This window comes from Boleophthalmus pectinirostris, unplaced genomic scaffold (genome assembly GCF_026225935.1).
Source record: "Boleophthalmus pectinirostris isolate CB_2022bp ecotype Guang Dong unplaced genomic scaffold, ASM2622593v1 HiC_scaffold_21, whole genome shotgun sequence".
Classification (NCBI taxonomy): domain Eukaryota; kingdom Metazoa; phylum Chordata; class Actinopteri; order Gobiiformes; family Gobiidae; genus Boleophthalmus; species Boleophthalmus pectinirostris.
In genome coordinates this window covers 38,131,107-38,143,173 of record NW_026571175.1, presented here as the reverse complement: position 1 = coordinate 38,143,173, position 12,067 = coordinate 38,131,107, and the positions used below count along the sequence as shown (strand labels likewise).

Below are 12,067 nucleotides of genomic sequence, written 5' to 3'. Positions count from 1 at the left end.
GGGCTCACAGTGCGATGCCACGAGATGTGGTCCCATTGAATCTAATCCAATCCCATTTAATCAATTACCTAAGTTAATTAATTAGTTAATATTTAATTAAACAGTTGATCTGAAGGTTTGTAAATTCTTGTCCACATCAGTGATCTGCATATTTTGAAATGACATCAGTGGAAACAACATCACTATTCACCAAAACAAACTGTGGTTTATGAAGATTTATTGACCAAGTGAAACACAATATTTAAATATTAAATATGTAAATGAGTGGAGGTCGAACTAAACTGGAGTCTAGAAATATGAAGCACAAATGTGCTTCTGATACGGTGATGCACACATTTGTTTCAGTGTAAATTTTCTGTTCTTGTCGTAGTCGAGGTTTTAGTCGATCATTGATGATTTTCATTTTTATGTGAGATGAAAACTCTGTTCTATGTTTTACCAAAGATTTAACTGAACGTGTTTCTCAATCCTGGCGATGTTTTTAAAAAGCCAGTAGATTACGTTACACGTTTATTCAAATATTTATCTATTAATGTAAGGAACGTGTGTGTGCGTCTGTTTGTCTGTTCCACGTGTAACTCAAACCGTTCATCCGACCGACCTCACATGTGGAGGGTGTCGTCCTAATGGGACGAGTGTGTTCAGTGCCCAGTTTCAAGTCGTTAGGGCAAAAAATGCCAAAGATCTGGTCAAATGAGTTCTATTTGAAATATAAACAACTTTTGGGATCTGGCTCCTGTCTCCTAGCAACGGTTGCCCATGACGATAGAACTGTCTATGACATCATCACTTTGTAGAATCCTGAAAACGACCAATCACAGAGCTCCTGGTGACATCACTGGAATCTCAAACTCAAAGCATTTTTCCTGCGCTCTGATTGGTCGATCACGTCCTTTGAAGTCACTTTAAGCACTTTGACTCAAAGACACCAGAGGCTGTAAGAGCAACACAAACACACAAGATTTAGTGACATTTCAGTTTGCGAGAACAAATTATCACAATGAAACGCACGACTGACAGGACAGAGAATCTGGCGAAGAAGTGGCGGAGGGTTGAGCGCGACCACGACGCCGCAGAGGCGGAGTGGAACATCAAACTGAAGCTCTGGATGGAGAAGGAGGCGGAGATGATGAGAGAGGGCGGGGCCCTGGGCGAAGTGGATCCACCCTGGAGGAAGAGCGTGACCCTTTGGGAAGAAAAAGAATCCTGGTACAAAGAAGTGGTCACGGAACTTCTGGATCAGGCGGATGCAAAACAGGGAGCTCTGGATTTTGCTGAACTTCAACAGTGTTTTGAAGAGAGGCAGAAGCACCTGGCCGTCCGCCCGAGACACAGACTCCAGCAGGAGGCGTGGTTCAGAGGAAGGGAGGGAATCTGGAGCCTCCTTCTGCAAAAATCTGAAGATTCCCCAAAGGAAAACTCAGAAACTGACAGGAAGCAGGGCCAAACTCTGAGACCCCAAAACTCCACGGTTAAACACGATATGGAGCAAGAGGCCAGTTCTGATGAGAACCTAACAGAGGAGGAATCGACCGAACTCACTAAATTAAGAGAGGAAACTGAAACTCTCAAGATTCAGTGCCAGGAGCTGGAACAAAATAATTATCTTCAAATTGGTAAATTGGAAAAATTAGAACATAAGATGGAAAACCTACGAAGGGAGTTCCATGAACAAGAGAATGATATGAGGAAATATTATAGGGATAAGTGGGAGAGAGACCACACAAAATGGACAAGAAAGGAAGCCAAATACCAGCACAAATTATCCCAAGACAAAAGCAATCTTGTCAAAACAAAGATGAGTTTGTCGAGTCTTCAGAAAAAATGGAGACAGAGGGACGTGGCCACGAGGGAGGCTCTCGATCGGGAAAAGTTGGAGTATCAGCTCAAGGAGGAAGAGCACCAAGAATTCACTCGAGCGTGGATGAGTCTGGTCCAGAAAAATCTGGAGAGAATGAAACGAGAGCGAGACGAGGAAGAGGCCGAGCGGGAGACGCATCTGTCTAAACTGGAAGCAAAAATACAAAAGCTCGAGCGACGCGGCACAAAAACAAAGTGGAAATTCTCCCCGCGCTCGTGCCGTTTTGCCCTAAAAGTATTTTGGGATGTTGTTTTATACAGTTGTTTTTACCAGTAGATTGTATTTGCTGCTGCCTGTCTTTTATTTTGGAGGTCTCTTGACAGACAGGAAGTCATGACAGGAAGTTACCCTTATGAAGTTAAGCACATGTGTTCATCCTTTAACTTCTGCCTTTTTGTTCGTGCCTTTGACCTCACTGTCTGTAAGTTGTTTTTTATACAGATAAGAAGTATAATGTCCTTGCTTTATTTGTTATGGTTATTAGAAATGTATTTTTATTGAAGATTAAGTATCATATGGTGTAGTAGCTTGTAGTTAAGCTAACCTCTGTTATATTTTGCACTGTGCTAAATGCAGCTTTTTCTGTTTTGCAGTTTTACTCTGTTTTTTGGAACCTTTGTGGAGAAATAAATTGGTGTTTCCAAAAAGGAGTTACACTCACCGCTAAATTGTGTTAGAAACAGCAAGTAGAGCGGAATACGTGGTTTTGCTTCGGCAGGAGCCGTTGCCGAGTGAGCGGCTGCTCTGTGGGAGGTTCTATCGGAGACCAGGTGGGGGGGGGGCCCTCGAGGGCGGGGCTCCTAACCCCTCACTGCAGTGAGGAGTTACGAGCTGTAGGGGGCAGCACTTTGTAATATTTCCACAAATCCTCCTCAGTGAAATGTTCCTCCAAACACAAAGAGGCACAAAGATGAAGAGTGGGGCCAGTTACTCAAATAATCCTGCACTTTGTCGTACGAGCACCAAATTTGGCACAGTTGTAGCTTAGAACCGCCTCTTTCAGAAAAGCACGTGAGCCACTTAAAAAAAAACCTAAATGGCCGCCAATTTTCAAGATGGCCGCCATTTCTATATCAAAAGTAAACTTCTCCACATTGATATTGTTTTGATCCTTGTGCTGTGAATATGGCCTAGAAATTGAAATGTTTGTATAAAACAATAATAAAACATAAAATACAAGTTAAACAATTGGAAAATAACTCATTTTTTCATCTACAACCTTTCAGTAAACTGTCTTTTTTGACACAGGATTGATTTTTGATTGATCTTGGTAAGTGTCATAATTATAATTATAATCATGGGATCTTTTGATTGGACATTGATTTTACTTTGATATCACAAAAAAGAAGAATTTTTAACTACTTCTTAAGCACTAATCAACATCTATATACAATAAACATTAGACTTGGAATGAAGCAAACAGTCTGGTTAAGAAGCTACATTGATCCACACATTAGGATTCATCAGTGCATTTACACCTGCAGAGCTGGTGCACATGAGACCAAGACAGAAGCATTTGCATCTTCCACGGCGTTCACCCTTACACCCACACTTAGTAAACTGATGACAACGTTCACTGACAGGTGTCTGAAGGCACCACGGGACCTGCCATGTGTCCCCCTTTTCTGCCACCCCCAGTTGGCAGGATTTTCAGTTGTCATTTCACAAACTGTTGACTGACTCCAGATACATGCAGCTTGGTACGTGGCACATTTTATGCGCTGCTCCAAAGCTGCCTCGCTCGGCGGCATTGCGTCGTGTGCACGTTGTTTGCGAGCGAACAAGTGGAGCCTGGCTTCATTCACTTCAACATGAGCATTGTTTTTGTCCCACATCATGATGACAAACTGCTCTAACCTGCTCAAACCACGATCAGTAATATTTGATGGGGACTGGCTGAGTTTTGTGAACGTATCTGTGACATGGGGACAGTTGTCCCATGTCTGTCATGCTGGTTTCTTGGCCTTGCCTTTAAATGCTGATACAATGTCACACCCTGTAAAGGCATGGAAAAAAGACAAAGCTTTGCATTTTTGTGGATCAAGGTAAGATGCAACATCGTGCACTGGGAACCATCACATGGTATGACCCTGTCCAAATTCAGTCCATAGCTCCTCCAAAGCAGATTGTTGAAGAGCTGCAAAGGAGCTTAGTGCAATGACTAATATGTCAGTGTCAGATGCTTTAACTAACACAGATTTGCTCTTTTGGACTGTAGCACGTTTGGCATGTACAAAGATTGGCGTGTCAGCTTCCTCCTGGTTGCAGCCCATCAACTAGGAACTATAGAAGACGATATTAAAATATATACGTAAATAAAATGTTGAATTTCAATCTATTTCTTTATTTATTCATGTATTTATTTATTTATATTTAAAATGTACAAGGTACACATTTTATTGGAAATGGAAGAAAGTTTTCTAAGGACAAATACTGTTAGGATTTGCTTTTTTTGTTCTCTCCCCTTTTTATTGCAGATCTTGAGTGGCAGGGGGCGTGGCTTCTTCAGGGGGCGTGGCTTCCTCCAGAGCAGATGAGACACACCTGCAATCAATTCCTTCATCAGCCTCTGTATTTCACCCTGGTTTTCTCACCACCACTTTGCCAGATAATTCTGTCCTGTTCGGCAGCGTCTTTCAGGCTCTTGGATATTTGCCTGTTTTGCTTATTGTTTGTTTTGGACTCACCTGCTCCTGTTTTCGCCCAGGTGTCTCCGTGGTCGTCTGCTGTTGCCTCTGGAGAAGTCGTCCAGCTCCCTGCCTCCCGTTTGTAAAATAAACTGTTAAAACTGGACTGAGTCCTGGCTCTGCTTTGGGTCCCTCTTCCCAAACCTTAACAAATACAAACATGTCAAAACATGTCCTGCATTTGGAAGAGAACGACTGAATTTCAATCTATTTATTTATTTATCTATTTATATTTCAAATGAAAATGTATATGAGATTAAAGTGTATATGTCAATAAAATGTTGAATTTCAATCTATTCATTTATTATATATTTTTATATTTAAAAGGTACACGGTACATATTTGTTAGGAAATGTAGAAAGTTCTCAGGACAAAAGCAAACACGTTCAAACACGTTCAAACACGTTCAAACATGTTCTGAATTTGGGTGAGATTGACTGAATTTCAATCTGTTATTTATTTATCTATTTATGTTTAAAATGAAAAATGTTTGAGATTAAAGTGTATATGTCAATAACATTTTGAATTCAATCTATTTATTGATTTATCATTTATTTCTAGATTTATCTTTTGAAAAAGGTGGATACAAAAAAGGTGCTCCAGATTTTCTTTCCGTCCTCCGCGCGCACGGCCGTGCCGTCCGCTTAGCCGGTCTTTCGGCGTCGCGTGGCCTCGGTCTGGGCCTAAATGTCGTCCCGGCGGTGCCCGTTTGACTTTTTCCTGGAGTGAAGCAGAAAAGAGGGCTTCGGGGGAGGGCGGGCAGGCCGGCAGGCCCGAGAGCTCCTCCTCGAGGTCCGCCCGCCCGCTCTCGGCCATCCGGACCCCGCGGACCGTCCCTGGGCGGCCGCTCCGCCGGGAGCAGGGCCCGGGCTCCGAGGAGCCAAAAACATTAGCCTTTGTGGCTCTTGTTTCGGCCCTCGGGGGATATATTGTTTCTGTTTTGCCTTTGTTTCTGTTCCTTTTTCTGTTTCTGTATTCTTGTTAATTTTCATTTTTTTACAGCACCTTATTGCGGATTTTGCACAACTGAGCACCTGCACTTTAAGTAAGTTATTTACTCTGGTTTTAGCTTCACTTTTATTGTTTTTTAGCTGTTTTAACTGGTTTTAGTCTTTTTAGTGGGTTTTAGAGATAGTTTTAAGTGTTTTTTAGTTGGTTTTAGGTATAGTTTTAGTGGTTTTAGTTGGTTTTCGCTGTAGGTGCCTCCAGAATGTCGGCCTCCCATGCCGGCAGGAGGAGGCACCACAGCGTGCGCTTCACTTTGCGGGAGGTCAACGGGAAGGTGCCTCCTTTTTCCCGGTTAGACTTCTCCCGCGGCCTGGTTCAGAAGGTGCTCTCGTTCAAGCCTGATGACTTGAATTGCATCCTGTCTCTGCCCTTCAACAGAGGGTTTGACGTGAGCTTTCGTACCGTGTTTACTTTAAATGAATTCTGGACCAGGTTTAAAAAAGTGGAGCCCCAGTTTTCTGCGTTCACTGTTGAGAACCTGAATGATAATTCACTGAAACATGTGATTGTCAGGATGTTCAATGAGACTGTGAGTGCAGATGATATTTGTGTATGGCTGGGAAGATTTTGCACGGTGAAGGGCCAGGCTATCAAGGTTAGAGATGTGGACGGCATTTGGACCGGCAGCTGGAGGGTTCCTGTCCAGCAATGGCAGGACCCCCAGGGCTACCAAGGCCTGAAGCACCTGCCTAGTATGATAGTTCTGGGAGAAAACCGTGGCTACATACACTACCAGGGACAACCCAAGCTCTGCCGGAGGTGTGGAGAGCACGGGCACTTGGTGGAGGCTTGCACTCAAGTGGTCTGTGGTAAGTGTAGAGAAATTGGACACACATTTGAAGAATGTTCCAATGGCAGAAAGTGTAACTTGTGTGGGGCGTCTGATCATCTGTTCAGAAGTTGCCCCAAATCTTTTGCCAACAAACTGAAGGCCGGTAGATCCGAAAATGGACAAGGTGGAGGACCAATTGAGTTAATTGGAGAGGAGGGGCTGGGAAATTCAAATCTCCCGCCAAAACCCCTGATTGGAGGAGAGGAGCAGGGGGAGGCGGGAGAAGGGGTGGGGCCTGGGGAGGCCCCTCCCGCGCAGGTAGGGGAGGGGGAGGCCCCTCCCGCGCAGGTGGGGGAGGGGGAGGCCCCTCCCACACAGGAGGAGGAGGGGGAGCAGGGGCCTGCGGAGGCCCCTCCCACCCTGGAAGGGGGGTCGGAGGAGGTCCCGCCCACTCCGCCCACCTGGGGAACGGAGAGGGAGACCGTCTCCCCTGAGACCCAGATCGACCTGGTGGACGTGTTGGGGGGCGGTTCCCCTCTAGACCCCCTGAACGAGTGCCTGGACGCCCTCCTCGCCCACACCCAGTTACCCAAGAGGCCCCTGTCAGAGTCGTCCTCCGAGAGTGTCCTACTCTCGGAGAAGAGGGGGAGAGTGGGGACTCTCTCAGACAGTGACTCTGTGGAGGATCCCCGAGTCTTCCCCTCCGGCTCACCCAACGAGGTCTCGTTCCTCTCTTTCGCTCTGCAATCAACTCCGCGAGACCTGCCCGTCGGGAGGCAGAGGAGGAACAAGCCCAAAGCTCCTTCCCCCTCCCCCACGAGGAGGAAGGCAGGGGCGAGTTCACAAGGTCCTTCATAACGGCCTGTTTTAACCAGATTTTAATTGTGTTTTAATTGGTTTTACTGTAAGTCTCTTTTAGTCTTTTAAAAAATGTCATATCTTCTTTTAACCATACTCATGGCGATGACACTCTCTACCATCAATGTGAGAAGTGTTAAGTCTAGAGTTAGAGCCCAAAGTATTTTATCCCACCTCCGCACTTTTAATTCAGATGTGTTTTTACTTTTACAAGAGTGTTCACTGCCGTTTTTAAAGAGCTACAGGGACTGGGAGGGGATGTGGCCACACCCGTCGTTATGGAGCGGATCCAATGAGAATAAAAACGACGGGGTGGCCATTTTAATAAACAACCCCCTGGTGACGGTTAAGGGCAGCACTGTGGTGAGAGACGGACGGGCACTTTTAGTACATCTGGATTTTATGGGGAGGGATTTTAGGCTCTTAAATATTTATGGTTTTAACGAAAAACATTTTAGACACGAACTTTTAGAAGACCTGCAGTCCCACATGCTGGGCACGACCCCCCTTATTTTAGCGGGTGATTTTAATTGTATTTTAACAAAAAAAAGATAGGAGAAAGACAGGAGATGTTAAATTAGACAAGACATCGGTTTTATTGCAGGGTTTATGTAGGGATTTTAAACTACAGGACTGTTTTAAAACCCTGCATCCTAGAGAGGAGGGCTTCACCTGGGTCAGTGGTGACGGCACCAGAGCCTCTCGCATTGACTACGTTTTTACCAGGGATTGCCCACCCACCGATGCTACATTAACCCCTGTCTTTTTTCTCAGATCACCTGATGCTGTCCTGCACCCTTTCACTCTCCTCTGGTGTGACTGTAGGAAGTGGTCTGTGGAAGCTCAACTGCTCCCTGTTTAAAGACGCTGATGTAGCTCGTCAGTACAGGGAGCAGTACCAAGAGTGGCAGACCCTTCAAGACTTGCACGAGACACGAGCGCACTGGTGGGAGATGGTAAAGGACAGGACTCGACACTTTTTTAGAAGGGTGGGTCGTGCAAAAAAAGAAAAAAGAAAATAACCGCATGTTGGGACTGCAGAGACGCTTACAGCGTTATTTTAGTCTTTTAGAACTTGGTTTTAAAGTAAATGACGAAATTAAAGAAATTAAAAATGAAATGTCCAAACTGGCTGAAATAAAAAGTAAAGGAATAATAAAAAGAGCAAGAGAACAAGAAATAGAAGAAGGTGAAAAATGCACTCGGTATTTTTTTAAGAAAATTTTAAGTAAAAACAAAACAATTTTAACCCTAAAGAAAGAAAACGGGGAACTAACAAAAAATAATGAAGAAATTAAAAAGACCGTTGAATCCTTCTACAGCGAGCTCTATAAAGAAAAAGAAATTGATTTTAATATCTTAAATGAAATACTCAAGTCCACAGATAAGGTTTTAAAAGAAAACTTGCTTTTATCCCGTGATTTTACTCTTTTAGAACTAGAGAAAAGTCTTAAAAGTTTTAAAAAGAGGGAAATCCCCGGGGGCCGACGGGCTCCCGGTGGAATTTTATCACGAATTTTGGGATATTTTAGCACCAGAAGACCTTTTAGCTGTTTTTATGGACTTGGGGCGACTAGGCCAACTACTGGACAGTTTCAGAACAGGGATAGTGACTCTAGTTCCCAAGGACCGAGACAAGACGGACTTGACTAACTGGAGACCTATCACCCTTTTAAATGTTGATTTAAAAATTTTTAGTAAGATTTTAGCCTCACGTCTGTCCATGTTTTTAGGAGATTTGATTCACCCGGATCAAGGCTGTGCCGTCCCGGGGAGGAGGATCACCGACAGCCTCGTACTGATCCGAGACACCATCTGTTACGCGAGAGACAGAAACATTCGGCTAGTAGTCCTAAATTTAGATTTTGAGAAAGCCTTCGATCGGGTCTCGCACCAGTACCTTTTCGAGGTACTGCGAAACGTGGGTTTACCTGATAGGTTTATAGAGTGGGTGGGACTGCTATACCGAGGGATCAGCAGTAAATTTATTGTAAACGGGCATCTGACAAAAGCAGTGCAAATCAACTGCGGTGTCCGTCAGGGTTGTCCGTTATCTGCCCTCCTGTACATTTTATGTATCGAACCTTTGGCACAGCTCTTGAGAAGGGACAAAGGAATCAGGGGGGTGAGCATCCCGGGTGGGGGGGGCTCACCTCCCAAGTGTTTTTTATACATGGACGACGTGAGTATTTTATGCACTGACCTTTTATCTGTTTTTAGGACTTTGGACCTGACGGACTTTTTTGGACTGGCCTCTGGGTCGAAATTAAATAGAAACAAGACCCAAGCCCAATTTTATGGACCGTGGACCCCCGACGAGACTGTAGGACTCCCCCTTACCGTGACCCAAGGACACAAAATACTGGGAATCAGGTTTGACCGGGAGGGGGGCGGGAGTCTAAATTGGGCAGACATTTTAGGGAAAGTCAGGAAAAGACTGGGGTTCTGGGCACTTAGAGGACTGACGTATGAAGGGAAGATTTTTAATCGTCAAAGCAGTGATTTTACCGTTGTTTTTACTAACCTGTTCTGTTTTTATCCCACCCAGATCCACGATTTTAGCTTTGGAACGAGCCATTTTTAACTTTTTCTGGGGGGGAAAATGGGAACGGTTGAGGAGGGAGGTCCTAAAGAAGCCTAAGGAAAAAGGAGGCAAAGGCGTCCCGGACCTCCCCCTCTTCCTTGGAACCAGATATACGGCACTGCACTTGGCACTTTCCCAGGACCCATCCAGAAACCCAAAAACTACTGCCTTCGTCAGATACTGGATGGGTTCCTTTTTAAGAAGAAAAAAGTTTTTAAAGTCAGATCTCAGAGTCCCCGTGTCTTTTAATTTGCCTGTTTTTTACGCTTTTATCCCCACTTTTTTAGAGCGTTTTAATCTGGCACATGAGGGTTTGCAGGTTTTAACCAATCACAAATCAATGATCTCTTCTGTGCAGGAGCGGGAACCCCGTGAGTCCGGTGCGCGGGCTCACGATAGGGGAGCCCACCACGGTTTGGCGCAACGTGAACCATCCTGCTCTCCCGAACAGACTCCGGGACCTGTCCTGGCTGGTTGCTCATGAGGTTCTCTCGGTCAGGTCCGTCATGCACTCCCGGAGGTTATCCCTGACCGCAACCTGCCCCCGGCCGGGTTGTGGCGCGCCCGAGTCGGTGAGGCATCTCCTCTGGGAGTGCAGTGCTGCCAGAGATCAGTGGGCTACAGCCGGCACCTTACAATTCCCGTACCTACCAGCAGGGGAGGTCCTTACAGCACAGCTGGTGCTGTACGGGGTGGGCCTAAGTCCGACCACCTCAAAAAAGGACTTCACGAGAATCTGGCTCACCCTCGCCGCCATCAAAGACGCCATGTGGACCTCCAGAAACCTGCTGGTAGGAAAGCACATGCAGATCCCCCCCGTGGCTGTGATCCGGAAGGCAGCAGCTACGGTCAGTGAGACCGTAGCTGCAGGCGGCGGGCCCTAGGACACAGTCACAAAGAAGAATCGCCTCTGTGCTCATTCGGATGAAGGTGACCGGAGCCTTATCTCGAAGGTCGAGGTCGCAGCGGCCTGGCTCTCCGGGTGCGGTCGGAGGGAAGGAGCATCGGAGAGCCCTCGGGAGGGACCAACAAGGGAACGAAGCAGCTCCCCTCTGATCGCAGAGAGCGGGCCTTTCCGAAGCAGAGAAATTTTTTTCAACAAATAAATCTGTTCTTATCAGTTTAATATCTGATACGTCCCCTACCCGGGGACCATGTATTAAATTGATTTTTGGAGCAGGGAGACGGAACCCGGGGCTCGCTCCGTCCGCTCCACGCATCCGCCCGGTATTGCAGTACCTCCGGGACCGGTGCGCCTCTTCTCTCAGGTAAATATAAAACCGCCGTCTCCTCTCTCTCTCCCGTCCTCTCGGCCCGTGTCCCGTCTGCGCGTGTTTTCTCCGTCTTTCCGGGTTTATTTGTCCCCCTCTTTTCCCGCTCCTGCCTGGTTTTCTCTACTCTTTCCCCACCGCCCGCCTCCTGCATTCATCCAATGTTTTTTCCCTGTCAGGCTGGCAGCTTCCTTCCTTCCTTCCTTCCTTCCTTCCTTCCTTCCTTCCTTCCTTCCTTCCTTCCTTCCTTCCTTCCTCCTCCTTCCCTCCTTCCCTCCCTCCCTCCCTCCTCCCTCCTCCTCTCCCTCCCTCCCTCCCTCCCTACTTCCTTCCTTCCGGAGTCCTCCTGTAGCCACATTGCTCTTCCCGCTGCCCACGCCTTGTGCAAACGAGTTGCTGTAGCCTACGCGAAAAGAGAGCCCTTTGCCCCCCGCCGCCCGCCCGTGACGGGTGGGCGGGGGGCCCGGCCTGCTGGCCGGCGTGCGTCCCCTCTGGCCCGACACTCTTGTTTCTCTTCAGATCGTACAAATCTTTCGCCTTTTACTAAAGATTTCCGTGGAGAGGAACAACAAGAGATTATCTCAATTTTTGAACGCCCCGTCTCGCGGCGGGGCTTTGCGCCTCTGTCCAAAGTAACTTTCCGTCCTCCGCGCGCACGGCCGTGCCGTCCGCTTAGCCGGTCTTTCGGCGTCGCGTGGCCTAGGTCTGGGCCTAAATGTCGTCCCGGCGGTGCCCGTTTGACTTTTTCCCTCGTCCGCGCGAACGTTCACGTGCGTTAGTTTGCCGCTAACCAGAGGCCGCTGGCTTCGGGGGAGGGCGGGCAGGCAGGCCCGAGAGCTCCTCCTCGGGGTCCGCCCGCCCGCTCTCGGCCATCCGGACCCCGCGGACCGTCCCCGGGCGGCCGCTCCGCCGGGAGCAGGGGCCGGGCTCCGGGAGTAGCGCCTCATACTTACCTGGCAGGGGCGACACCGTGATCACCCAGGCGGTTCGCCCAGGGCGAGGCTCGTCCATTGCACTCCGGAAGTG

General features: G+C 47.3%; 1 non-coding gene and 1 pseudogene across 1 annotated transcript; both read left to right on the top strand.

Moving 5' to 3' along the window:
* Positions 1 to 10,858: 10,858 nt before the first annotated feature.
* On the top strand, positions 10,859 to 11,031 carry LOC129410206 (U2 spliceosomal RNA; annotated as a pseudogene).
* Positions 11,032 to 11,542: 511 nt separating this feature from the next.
* LOC129410218 (U5 spliceosomal RNA) lies at positions 11,543 to 11,656 on the top strand. The gene has a single exon (XR_008632775.1). It is a non-coding gene; the product is annotated as a U5 spliceosomal RNA (small nuclear RNA).
* Positions 11,657 to 12,067: the final 411 nt, after the last annotated feature.